Source organism: Ursus arctos, unplaced genomic scaffold, assembly GCF_023065955.2.
Source record: "Ursus arctos isolate Adak ecotype North America unplaced genomic scaffold, UrsArc2.0 scaffold_16, whole genome shotgun sequence".
Classification (NCBI taxonomy): domain Eukaryota; kingdom Metazoa; phylum Chordata; class Mammalia; order Carnivora; family Ursidae; genus Ursus; species Ursus arctos.
Genome location: NW_026622830.1, coordinates 11,303,441 through 11,316,906, shown reverse-complemented (window position 1 = coordinate 11,316,906; position 13,466 = coordinate 11,303,441). Strand labels below are relative to the sequence as shown.

At 57.6% G+C, this 13,466-nt stretch overlaps 1 long non-coding RNA gene across 4 annotated transcripts; it reads right to left on the bottom strand.

Annotated features, from left to right (window-relative positions):
- Window positions 1-1,548: 1,548 nt before the first annotated feature.
- Window positions 1,549-9,253, bottom strand: LOC113258708 (uncharacterized). Of its 4 annotated transcripts, none has more exons than XR_008959340.1 (6): window positions 9,036-9,253; window positions 7,773-8,041; window positions 5,947-7,175; window positions 3,409-3,502; window positions 2,617-3,049; window positions 1,549-1,718 (listed from the first exon to the last, which is right to left on the bottom strand). It is a non-coding gene; the product is annotated as an uncharacterized LOC113258708 (long non-coding RNA). The 4 variants fall into 4 exon arrangements; XR_008959339.1 differs by having other exon boundaries at window positions 2,617-3,502; window positions 7,773-7,867; window positions 7,955-8,041; XR_003317325.4 differs by having other exon boundaries at window positions 1,549-3,049; window positions 7,773-7,867; window positions 7,955-8,041.
- Between the last annotated feature and the right edge of the window lie 4,213 nt (window positions 9,254-13,466).

Genomic DNA, 13,466 nt, shown 5'->3' with positions numbered 1-13,466 from the left:
CCAAAGCAGGGTGCACCTGTCTCAGGTCACAGAGCACAGGCAGGGAGCTGAGGGGGTGGGGAGCAGGCATCATGGGGGTCTCCGAGGACAAACCATCCATTGTGGCATTGTGGGTGGCGGGGGCCCCTCAGGGCCTGAATGGGGGCGAGGAGGCAGGGGCAGGTGTGGGAGCAGGTGTCCGCTGTCGTCCCTCAGCGTTACCCGGTGGGAGGGAGGGGTGGGGCGGGAGTGCCCCCCAAACATGCCCTGGAACCGGCCTGGCTGGTCAGACGCCTGTCCCCAGCTGCTTCTTGTCAGGAACCATCACAGGCATGAGCATGGGTGAGGGGGGTGGAGGGTCTGGAGCAGAGGGACCTGGGATAGGATCCCAGCCCTACTCCTTCAGGCTGGGGACACCGGGCAAGTCACTTCATTTCTCTGACTCCGTTTCCTTATCCACAAAATGGGGCTACAACTCCCTTCTGTGAATTTTCCAGGCACACGTGAGGCATGAGGGTTGGGAGCCTCGGAGAAATGCTTTGGGAGCTCAGGCTGCTTACAAACCGCCCCCCCCCAAAGATGTCATCATTCTTTCACTCAAGAAACATTGATTGGGCACCTACTGTGTGCCAGAACCATGCCAGGCACTGGGGACACAGGAGAGGGACAAGCGAGGCTCCTGTCCCAGGAAGAAGGCAGACAATCCATGGGGAAAAGAATGAGCCAGAAAATTCCACGCACTGGTAGAGGTGATGAAGAATTAAACAAGGGTGCTAGAGGGGGCCAAGGGTGGGAGCTACTTTAGCCCGGGGAGGTCAGGGAGGCCTCTTTGCGGAGGTGACACGGAGCGAGCTGGAGGAGGGGCCGCAGCGGCCGAGGAAGAGCTGGGGAGTGGGCTCGTGGCAGCTGGCACCGCCAGGCCAACGCCCTGACCTGGGGGCCGAGCTGGCTCTGCGTTTACAGAGGAACTGCAAGGAGGCCCCTCTGGGAAGGGGTCTGGCCTGGAGGACCCTCCTGCCCTGTTCCCAGGGGCTGAGGCCAGGGGGCAGGGCAAGGGCCAGGCTGGAGGAAATGGGGCCAAGCCCCTGGCCAGCAGCCTCTCCCGGGACTGCTAATATCCCGAGTGCCGGTGACGAGACCCAGCCCCGGGTGGCAGGGGGCGGGGGCCTGGGCCTCCATAAACAGCCATGGCTCGTAAAGCAGATCAAAGCAGCCTGTCCGAGCCCTGGCCACTTCCTGCAGGGCCCAGAGCCCCCTAGCTCGTGGGAAGGGGCCTCTCGGACTCGCCTTGGGGTCCCTGTGTGTCTGGGGGCAGCTCGCTGAGCCTGCTCATGCCTCCGTTTTCCCACCTACCTCACAAGGGGGCTGAGTGGAACCTCTGGACAGCCCGTTTCATTCTCCGGCTTTGACAAGAGTTGGCCTCTGGAACTGCAGGTCTGGGAGTTCAAATCCCAGTGCCGCCATAGGGTGACCTCAGGCAGTGACCCCCCACACACACCTCACCAGACTGTCCTCAGCTCTCAAATGGGGCTAATGACAGTATCTGCTGCAAAATCCTTAGGCTGTGGAGCTGTATTGTATAATTTATAATTCATAATTACAGTTGATTGTTTATCTAATGATAATGGTAGCTATCCCTGGGCATCCTGGTGAAGTCATGCCACAGGCAGCAGGACTGACCGAGGTCCGAGGAGCAGCAAGTCAGAGTCCAGGCCCCTCGGTGGCTCTTCTGCATGGGTCTGGGCAAGGAGAGGCCCGGGACGTGAGGATTTCCAGGCCAAGTGGAGGCTGGTCTGGGCCAAAAGCCTGAAGCCCAAGGACCTGGGAAGGAAGCAGCCCTTCCCAGGCCTCAGGACCCGGGGTGGGGGGCTCCAGGACCACAAGCCAACACAGCCTCCCCCACCCGGTACACCCCTCCCCATCACACTCTCAGACGTGGCCACACCACGTAAAACTGCTACACACTCCCCTCCCACCAAACCTGCCCGGCAGGACTGCCTTTCCCCAGTCTTCTCCATTTCCAACACATGCTGTACAAAATACAGATGGACCCTGTCTGTTCCCCCACAAATATCAGCTTCCTAAGAGCAGGGCTGTTATTGTTTTTTTCTGTTTTGTTCCTAGCTGTACCCCACCCCCCCTCCTCCAGGGGGTTCCTAAAACAGTAGGTGCTTAATAAGTATTTGTGGAATGCGTGAATGGATGCTCGCAGCTCTGGGAAGGAGGCACTATTGTTATTTCAATAAACGAAAGAAGAAAGTGAAATGGAGCAAGGGAGTCAGTTGGTGAGTTGCCTAAGATCTCAGACAGCTGGGGAGTGGGAAAGTCAGGGTCATGGTAACAGCAACAGTCGCAGCCAAGGCATGGCGAGCCCCTGCTCTATGCCAGGCACTGTGATGGGTGTTGGAGTAGAAGTGGAGGGAAAAAGCCAGGCACGTAGTAAGTGCTTTATAGGGGCTACTCTTGGAATCCCCAGTGGGATTCTCTGCAGAGGAGAGGACTGATACACCCATTTCACAGATGAGGAAACCAAGGCTCAGAGGGATTAAATAGCTAATCTAATCAAAACAGCTGTAACAACAAGCCAGTTTATGGAGCTGTGTTCTGGACACTGGGTTTATACCCGGTATCTCTCACCTTTAGCACGTCTTCTATTACTTTACGGCAAAGAAACCCGGCTCCGAGAAGCACCTTAGTGTCTGCGGTAAGATGGGGTGAGGAAGCTTGAGCTCGTTTCCATGTTCTGTTCCAGGACCTGTCTGCACTGGGAGGTGAACAGGCCCCAACATAGAAGCCCATTGTTCATTTGGTGCCTCAAAGCCAGTACCTTAGTTCCCCGAAGTCTCTGTAGGGTCTGGGGTTCCCCCCAACCCAGCATGGACTGGGCAGGTGGCTTCTTTCCCATTCATACTTGGGTCTCCCACTGTGTCTGGGCAGAGAAGTGGGGGGAGGCTGAAAAATAGTGGCAACTCTGCTGTGTGAGTTGGGCCAGCTGCTGTGCCTCTCTGAGCTGCCAGCCTCTACTGAGTCCATGGAGTCACAGCTTGCTGAGAAGGCTCTGGGCTGGGATCTGGAGCCAGGGTCGGGGAAGGAGTGAGGACAGAGCCAACTTCACTCCTGCCCTAGGCCTGTTTCTCCCTCCCACCCTGTCCCCTGTAGGTGCTCTGCAAGCCCCCAAGAGATGGGCCAGTTCTGTCCACTTGTCCCACCTAACCCATTCTGGCCTGCCCTTCATCACCAGGAAAGAAAAGCGAAGCACAAGGAGGCCACATTCTCCAGGCCCCCAAAGCCCTTCGCGGTACCTGTGTTGAATCCACTTCACTCCCCCGTCTCCCACTGCTGCCTACCCCGTGATCTGCCATTCAATCCCTGCAGTTCAGCCAGTGTCCCAGCTCTTACAGATTGGGAAAGAGAGGTGCAGAGAGGTACCTGGACTGGTCCTGAGTCCAAGGAAGCCAGGACATCCTTCCCAGAGGGCCGCAGGGATCTCTCCAAAGGCCAGCCTTCCCTGTCACGCCCCTGCCTGGGGTAATAATGCTTCTGTTGAGGGAGTATGCACGGTGTGCACTGTCCCCCATTTTACAGAAGAGGGAGCTGGGCTTCAGAGGGGGACAGCCACCTGCCTGAGGTCACACAGCCAGGAGATGGCAAAACTCCGATTCAGAGCCTGTGACTCCAGAGGGGGAAATTGAGGCCGGAAGAGGGGAAGGGTCTTGTCCAAGGTCATGCAGGCCCTGGTAGGGCCTAGATCCCCAGCGAGGCCTGGCTAGTGCTAATGCAGCGGGATCTCAGGCCGAGCCTTCCCACGGCCCCTGTGGGGGGGAGGGGAGGGAGGCACTGCCTGGCATTTCCTGTTTGTTTGGGCAGGACTTAGGGCAAGACCTGAGTGAGGAGATGTGGGGAGACTTCCCACGGCCCCTCCTCTCTCTTAGGCAATAACCCGGACTGAGGGGCCAAGCCCCCACCTTCCCTCAGGATGCAGTCGGGGCGGCAGAGGCTGGGGGCTCGTGTCCTGGCTTCCAGGCCTCCTCTCCCTCACTGTCTCTGTGTTCTGCCCCTGTCCCCCCACCCCACCCCACCCCAAAGTCTCTGCATCCTTGGGTGTCCCCTTCTTTTTTTTTTTTTAAGATTTTATTTATTTGAGAGAGAGAAAATGTGTATGAGTTGGAGGGAGGGGCAGAGGGAGAGGGAGAAGCAGGCTCCCCACTGAGCAGGGAGCCCGATGTGGGGCTGGATCCCAGGAACCTGAGACCATGACCTGAGCCGAAGGCAGACGCTTAACCAACTGAGCCACCCAGGTGCCCCGGGTGTCCCCTTCTTACCATCCAATGAGTAGACTCAGTCAAAGTCCCCAGCCCTCAGGAGAGCCGAGGTCATGACCTTGGAGAATCACTTCCCCCTTCTGAGCCTCAGTTTCCTCTTCTGTCAAGTGGAGTCATTGTGAGGGTAGTATGGGGAATGCCAGCTCAGCACTTTGGGAACTCCATTGCCCCGAAGGAGGGAGTCATCAAGGTCCTGACACTGACCTGATGCGGTTTCCCAGATGGGGAACTGAGGCAGTAGAGGTCAAGGGACTCACACAAGGACGCAGCCAGCGGAGGGCTCCCCCCTGCCATTTCCTAGGAAGAAGCTATGCTATGCAGTGTCAGGAAGGCACATGGTAGTGTCAGACACCCTGAGTTCAAACCCCGGCCCTGCCACTCACTCTGTGGCCTCAGGCAGGTCAGCCTACCTCTCTGAGGCTCAGTTTTCTCTTCTGCAAAATGGTGAGAAAACTAACCTGATGGCAGGACTTTTGAACGAATTAAGCACGTAAACCACCAATGGCAGAGCCCGGCACCCAGTAGACCTTTAATTCATGGTAGGTCTTCCCAGAGGGGAGGCTGTGCTGGGCCATCTTGGCTCCATTCGGGGCGGGAAGGGCCCCTGGCTGGAAAGGGTCAAGAGTCCAGCCAGCGCGGCTGGTTGCTGACCCTCTGCTCTGTGTAAGCAGGATCCGGCTCTTCTGCATTTCTACCCCCGCTGGGGCTGGTGCGCTGGCCGCAGCTGCTGCCCTTTCTTATGCTCTCGGGTGCTTGGCCCTGCTGACCTTTCCTGCCACACTCCAACCATGCTCGCTGACTAGTGCTGTTCTCCAACATGGCCCCTTTTGCTCCTCGGCTCTCCCAGCTCGCTCCAGCCCCAGGGCCTTTGCACCTACAGGTCTTTTTCCCCAGATTCCCTTTTTCCCATATTTCCCCTGCTTTAACAGATTCTATTTTTAGCTTCAATCATTAGAATCTAAAATAGGACTTAGAATATTTTAGGTGTTATTTATAGGACAAATAATAAATATTTGTCCTATAAATAAATGAATGAATTTTGATTTCTGATCCAGCGTAAGAGTCTTTGTTTTTAAATAGACCCATACAACCCATTTACATTTATTGTTTACATGGACATGTTTTGTCTCATTTTTTCCTCTCTTCTGTCTTCTGTTGACTGACTGACTGGCCGAATGAATGAATGAATAAAGCAAAATACATTGTGATTGCTGGAGACTGGGGCTTCTCCAAGCTGTCCTGGGCGATCCAAGGTAGGAAGGACATGGGACTGACCTGGGGAGACCCCTCATTCTTTATTTTTTTTAAAGATTTTATTTATGTATGTATTTATTTATTTTAAGTCATCTCTACACTCAACGTGGGGTTGGAACTTACAACTCCAGGATCAAGAGTCACACGCTCTACCGACCAAGCCAGCCAGGCGCCCCAGGAACCCCTCATTCCTGCAAGTATGTATTCCAAGGCCCTCTGTCCCCCCAGATAAGGGCTTATCTTTGTCTCTCCCAGTGTCCCTCACCCCTTCCCTCCCACCCCCACCCCCACGTCCCCACAGGAAGTGCCAGGCTCATGAGTCTGGGTTCTGGAGCCAGACCCGCCTTCCCGTCCCAGGTGCCCTGCTGCCTGGTGGCGTGGTCCGACTTACCTCCCCACGCGGGAGGTGGCGGCGGTAGTATTCACTTCCTACAGCGATGGCGTGGAAAGGGCCGAAGGGCACGGCTTGGAGCAGAGGGCTTCGCACGGTGCCCGGCTCGGAGTGCGTGCTTGGTCAGCGTCAGAGGTGACCACACTATTGTTGTTTTCGTACCTCAGTTTCCTTCCATTGTACAGGAGGCCACTTGTCACTTCCTTGTAGGCACCTCAGGGTCCCGCCTCAGGGTCTGGAGCTAGAGGACTGTTCGGCCCATCCTCCCCTGTCCTTCTGCCCCAGCCCCAGAGAGGGCCTTTTTCCAGGGCTCCAGGGGTCCTCAGAGGCCGGACCTACCACTGGGAGGTGGGGAGAGGAGTCAACACTGAAGTCTGGAGAGCAGTTCGTTCCTACCCCGCGGCCACACCAGCGTCATGCCCATCACACAGATGAAGAAACTGAGACCTGCCGGCTCATTAAATCCAGAGACACGGCCTGAGCACCTACTATGTGCGGGCTGTGCTGGGCCCTCTCCCATGGGGCTCACGGCCTGCTGGGGAGGACAGAGGATGGAAAAAGCAACCCACCCTGCAGGATTTCAATCAAGGGTCTTGCCCTACCCCTAAAAGTCCCCCAGAGAAACTTCCAGCATCCCTGAAGGGGTAGGAGGGGGCGTACCACTCCCTTTGCACAAAGGAGAAAGTGAGGCCAGAGAGGGGCATTCCTGGGCAGAGCAGCCAGTTTCCCAGGGGCGTGGCTGCCTTCCTGCCTTTGCACCAGCTGGTGCCCCTGCGGGAATATTCTTCCTCTGCCGCTCGCTCGCTGTTCAGGCGCCACTTCCTCAGGGACCCTTCCGGGCTGGGAGGGCGAGGTCAGGCCCTGACACTCCGGCTCAGCGCCCGAGGGTTTCCTCTTCTATAACCTCTTCCCTGCCCGCTCCCACCGCTCTCCTGGCTTTACCTGGTGCTGAGGACTTGCGCCATCCATGTGTGAATGAGCCCCTGCAGGGGCCCCGAGTCAGGGAGACACCCCCCCCCCCACTGCAGGTGCACAGGGCTGGGAACCTCTCCCCCCTCCTCCACAGCTGCACTTCTGCATTTCGTTGGAGGGATGACTGCATTGCTGATGAGCATCGTCTTCTCTAGAACGTGAGCTTCCCGAGGACGGGGATCTCTGCCTGTTCCCTGCGCGGTGTGGCCCCCGCACCTAGTACAGGACCTGGCCCATGGCAGGTGTTTAATCAGGATCTGCAGAAAGAAGGAAGGATGGACCGGAGAAAGGGAGGGAGGGGTTGCAGTTCATGTATCCAGCTTTTCAGTCTTTCATTCAGCAAATGCTGGTTGAGCTCCAGCTGCAGGCTGCTTTGGGGACAGAACATGACCAACACAGACACAATTCCTGCCCTCGAGGCACTGACTTTTTGGTCGCTGCAAACTATTGTGATGCTGGTGGTGAAAAGGCTATGGGGAAAGGGAAAGCGGGAGGGGCTGCAGACAGGGTGTCTGGGCTCCATGGGGGGGCTGCTGGGAGGACACAGAGGCAGGGGCAGGCCCCGGGTTCCCTGCCCCCTGCTGGCAGATGCGGGGCTGTCGTAACTGTGGGCAGCCAGGGTTGCCAAATGCCACCACAGCTGCGTCACTGAGAGCCGGGAGGGCTGGTGGCGGGATCGCCGGGGGCGGGGGGGGGGGGGGGAGGGGACCAGGTGGGAGGGGCCCCCACGGCTGAGCTGGCTTCAGCCCCGAGTCACGCAGAGCTTGGGCAAAGCCTGCCCGGTGCCCACTGTTAGTCACTCTGTGTGATGTGGTGACATGGCTACACGCTGTCACGGACCACGGTCCACATACCTGAGCGTCCGTGTTCCCACTCGGAGAAAGACAACGCGGCAGAAACCTCGGAAGACCCTGGGCGTGCCCTGCTCCCCTTCAGAGGTGACTTCATCCTGAATTTGGCGTCCATGACCTTGTGTGAGATTTCATAATGTTACTTTCCTGGGTTTACTCTGTGTGTCCCTGGGCAAGGCACTTACCCTCTCTGGTCCTCGGGTTGCTCATCTGTGTGATGGGAGGAATCATGCTCCGCCCTCAGAGGACCCGTGACATTTGAACCCGCTCATCTGTGTAAAGAACGTAGATGAAAGCTCGGTGCACAGTCAGCTCATTATTGTGGCGGAACACCCAGGACCGGGGGGGCAGACATCCACTGTGTCAGGAATGTAACCTCTGAGCCAGCTCTCCCGTGGTGGAGCCCACAGCTGGCTGCTGTGGTGGTGTGCGGTGCTGAGGCTCTCATTCTGGCTCATTCTGCTCCACTTCCTGTGGGGTCCGCCTCCCCCATCGGATTGCAAAACCCAGGGTCCATGCCTGCTTTGTTTCCTGCTGTCACCCCAGCTTCCAGCCCAGAGTCTGGAGACTCCCAGGATGGGTTTGTGGAGTGAATGAAGGGGACTCAGTTTCCTCATCTGTAGGATGGGTCTCATCAGAGGAATGAGAAAGGGCCCGATGCATAGTAGGTGCTTTGTAAATTCTTGGTTTCCTCCTCTCCCAGCTGTGCTCCCTGTTCTCCTCCCTCCGGGGCTAGTGCTGGACCCCACTGCCCTCAGGGCAGCCATGGTGCCAACTAATCCAGGCTCTCCACTGATTCACTCATTCATACATTCATACATTCATGCATTCATTTCTGCACGCATGCATTCAACACGGTTTTTTGTTTGTTCGTTCTTTTGTTTTTTGAGCACCTGCTATGTTCCAGACTCAGCTCTAGGATCTGGGGATACCGAAATGAATCAGACAGACAAAAATCTTTATCTTCCTGGAGCTGATATTCTGTCAGGGGACACAGCCATCAGACAACAGTCTGACCGGAGCTAAGATTCACTGGGGCCAGGCAGGGGGGACCAGGGGAGGCACCTGCTTAACCCAGTCTGGGGGCTCGGGGAAGGCGGTGAGCTCAGACAAGAAGGGTGAGAAGTTAGCCAGAGGAAGGGTGCAGAGCGTGTTCCAGAGGGACAGACTGTGCAAAGGCTGAGGTGGGCCTGGCGATTTGGGGACCTGTCTGTGGCTTGGCCTGGATGGAGGGGAGGGGAGAAATGGGGAGGGATTGGACCTTACCCTGAGAGGTGGGTGGTGACCTGGGAGACGCCTGGCTGGATTCAGGTTTTCCAGGGTTTGCTCTGGCTGCAGCATGGGGCCTGAAGTGGAGAGGTGAGGCTGGAAGTGGGAAGATCAGAAGAGAGGCTGGAGTCCTGTCCACCCATCAGAGGAGAACAGGAGGGTAGGCTTGGGACAGACCAAGGAGCTAAAACCCCTGGATGGGCTGGCCCGGATCTGGGTTTCCCTGGAAACAGCTGCTAATGAGGCTTCTCCTGTCCTCCCAGGGGACCAGATAGGGCGTCAGCACACCTCCACCACGAGGACAGTTGGGCAATGGCTCTTGGCCCTCCAACTACTAACCCCCGTGACTGGCCAGGCCCTTCGGGGAAGGACGCCCCCCCGCCCCGCCCCAACCCCGTGCAGCATGACGTCTTACCAGAGGGTTCGTGGCATAGTTGGCACCAGCCCAAGATGGAAACAACCCAATGATGCATCACCCGAGGCCTCATCAAATTCACCAGGATCCATCCAGACAGAATATTCTGGAGCCTTGAGAGAGGCAAAATGGTACAGAGGTTTGGAGCACAGACCTGGGAGCCTAACAACCCAGGCCTAAAACCCAGTTCTGCCAGTCACTGCTGCGGTGCTAGGCAGGTGCCTTGCTGCTCTGTGCCTCAGTTTCCCCATCTACAAAATAGGGACGATGAGAATAATAGCACCTCTGAATAGGATCACTTCAGGCTTATGGCTGATTAATTAATCCATGTAAAGCACCTGGAATTGTGCCCAGCACACAGTAGGTCAGAGGTACAGAAACCTTTGTGGCTATTATTATCAACATGACGGTGATTAGCAGCAGTCATGTTAGAAATATGGATTGATCCAAGGGAGAGGAAAGGAAGGGGCAGGACAGAATGTGAAGTGGGCTGCTACTTGTAGAAAAAGGCAAGAAGAGTAAGTAGATGGTGTGTGTGCAAACCCTTGCAACTTTGCAGGAGACCCAGAACACTGGAAACATCGAATTCTCTGGATAGAGGGAGTAGAGACCAGGGAGGAGGGGGTTAGGGACCTGGACTTTTCACTCCACACCCTTTCCACCCTCTGTGCGTTGGAGGGTGTGTGTGTGTGTGTGTGTGTGTGTGTGTGTGTTTCCCCTATGCGCTTGTATGTATATTCAAAACCAAACACCAGAAAGCAATTCTGCAAGAGGTTTCCTTCGGGAAGGCCCCAGATCCCCCCACCCCCACCCTCCCCAGCCCGCCCCCGCATCCTGGCCTGTGTGTGGCCCAGTCTCCCCGCTGCTGGTTTTCAGAGCTCTAGGCCTTGGAGCAGGTCCGAGCTGGAGTGCCCTGCAAGAAAAGGGGCTCCTTGGAGACCCCCAGAGCGGCCTCGGCTCCGGGTGGCGCGGGGTGTGGGGGCTGGGGGGGGTCCCGACCGACTGATGAGAACTCCAAATGCTCCCCAGCCCAGGCTGCTAATCGCTTCCAGATTGGCCGGGTCAGGGCCAGGGCCGCCGCCGCCTGGCTCCATAAACAGCCCGTTGCTCCAGATGGCGGCTGGCTCCAGCCTGGCGAGCAGGTTCACGGGGGACTGGGGGGTGGCAGCAGGTGGAGGACCCCCACCCGTCTCGTTGGGACAAGGAGGCCCCAAGCAGCCGGCCTGGGCTGCCGCTCATCCATACTGCTCTGCGTCAGGGACGTGGGGCCAGAAGGGGCTGAAGCTGGAGCCCACTGCTAAGAGGAGAGAAACTGAAGCCCAGAAGGATCAAGGGACGGTTCAAGGTTGGGGTAGACAGAGGAAGGGGCTCCTGAGGTTGACACTGGGTTTGCTTTGTCTCTGTGAATCCAGCACACAGTGGGGTCACAGTAAAGACCCAGGGAAGGAAGGGGGGGAGATGGAGGGAGGGAGGGAAGGAGGGAAGGAGACAAGGAGGCATGCTGTTTCCTACGTTCACATTCTGCCTCTGGATTTTACTCCCTGAGCAAATAAACTATTTTTGCTCTCTGAGCCTTAGTTTCTTCATCTGTAAAATGGGGACGACGGGAGTTTGGACTTCAGCGCATTGCTGGAAGAGTCCATGATGTGGCACCTGTACTGCCAGACCGCGTGCGGGCCTCGGACATGCCTCAGTCTCCCTCCTACTCTCCCTGATAAGCCTTTCATTCCTGCTTCTGACAGCACAGTGGCCTCCTCCAGGAAGCTGCCCTGACTTCCACTCAGACCTCTCCCTCTGTGCCAAGCTCTGTGCCCTTCCCACGGCCTCTCTCATGGAGTCCCCCACTGGAACCCCTGCTATGGCTCCTTGGCAGACGAGGGGATAGAGGGTCAGGAGGTGCCTGGACTATAGTCTCTACCTTCTTGCCCTGTAAATGGAGACATGGGACGTCACGGAGGCAGCGGGACATGCTGAGGACCTCCTTGCCAGGAAGAGGCCGAGCTAGGTGTGCACCGGAGCCGCTTCCCCCGGTCACACAGCGCCCGGTCCCAAGTCAGGAGATGCGGCTGCTGCTCCTGGCCCTGCCCTCTGACCCGAGAGCCCGCAAAAGGCCTCCCGTTGCCCTGGTTGGTTCTGGGTTGTGATCCCTCAGAGAAAGGGTGTGGAGCCCTGGCCTGGCCCCCTGTCCTCACACCAGCCTGGAGCCTAGGCTGGGCAGTAGCCTCGTCCCAGGGGAGTAGGCTGCGGGACAAGCTGGGGGGATCCCCTGGTGATCGTGCCTCCCTGCTCAGCGGAGCAAGGACGCAGATCCCCAACAGCCGAGCCCCTGTCTCTCACTCTCTTACCCCGTGCTTGGCACAGACACCCTCAGTGCAGCTGGGTTGAGCGAGTGACCCAGTGGTCACACTATCCAGCACTCTCAGGTCCGGCATCCTTCGGAGCGATGAACTTATGGTAACTGTAGTATTCACGTAAGCCACTGCGGGAGGGCCTACTATTATTCCCATTTTACAGATAAGGAAGTGAGGCTCAGAGAGGTAGAGAGCCTTGCTCAAGATCACCTTGCCCAGGTGGCCTTTGAACCCAGGGCTTCCGGCTCCAGAGCACACACTCTTAACCACAAGTCCCCACACCCAGGGCAGCAGGGAGCCTGCAGTGAGCTGGGCCCCTGGCAGGTAGTAGGTGCTTTTCCTTGCCTCCCCTGCCCCCCCCCCCCCGACATCGCCCAGCGCCTGGATTCAGATTTCGGCCCAGCCTCGAGGTCAGCAGCCCGTTCTGCCCTGAACCGGGAGGAATGTTCGTGGTGGCCTCGGCCCGGGTCCGAGAAGAAAGGCAGCCTTGTGGGCGAAAGGTGAGCCGCTGGGTGGGCGCGGGCGTGTTTACCCAGGGCCGGGCGTGTGGCTCAGGGTGGCGCCGCTGTCAGCCGCGCCGGCTGCCCCGGGCCTGTGCTGGCCTCCAGATGTGTGCTGGCTCCAGCCGGCCGGGCCCCCCCACCCCATGCACAGAGGGGCTTTATCAAAAGCGGCTGTGAGGAGGCCCCGGAGGCCGCCTGGCTCCAGCCTGCTGGCTCCGAGCCCCGGGCCTGCAGAAGCCAGGCGAGCCGCACGCGGGCTTTTGTGCCTGGGGTCCTCATCCGCGCCACCGCTAGGCCGCTCTGCTGTCCTTGGACCCCGGGGGGACCCCAGCGCAGGGGTGCAGCCCCCTTTGCCAGGAAACCAAAGCTCCAGGAGGAATCCGGAGGGGTGGCAGTTCACAAAAATGTCTTTTGAACGCATTTTTCTGCATCCCTAAGGGGAAAGGTAACCCACACAGAATAAAAAAGTGCAAAACTCAGTAAAACTTGAGGGGCGCTAAGGGCGCCGCCAAGGCGAAGGGCCTGGTGGGAAGGATAAATTACAGATTCGGAGCGACGGTTCCCTGAGCGGGAGGTGAGTCACGAGGAGGGGCTCTGTTCTCCCTCATAGCATTTCCTGGCTGGGGGTGGGAGTGGGGGTGTCATTCTTTATATTTTCTTTGGTGCCTGGAACGATTTTGCATTCATAAATAACAATAACTGGAGAACAAACGAAAACTTCCTGCTGCTTGGGACCCTCAGCCCTACCCCTGCTCAGAGTTGTCTTCTGATACCTTCTAGAGATTGCCTGAGAACCCACAAAACAGATCCGCACACATTCTCTTTCCGATTTGCTGATAGCATTCACATAGACATGCTTGGTGCCTGGCTGTTCTCACTCAACAGTCTGTTGGAGGCTTCCAGCATCCTCGTGCCTTTTCGCAGCTGTGTCGTATTCCACGGGTGTGGGGCTTGCGTTCGCTCCCAGAGACCACGCTGCGGTGGGCTCCCCCTCCACCTTGCACCTGTGTTTGGGGGCTCGGGAGTATTTTCTGGTTGCTCAGCACTGCAGGGTAAATGCCTTCAGTCTTCCGAGAGCCATGGCTGACTTGTCCTCTCTGAGGCTGGTCTGGTGTCCTGTATTGTCTCACCGTGGTGCAACCCCGCACAAGGAAACTGA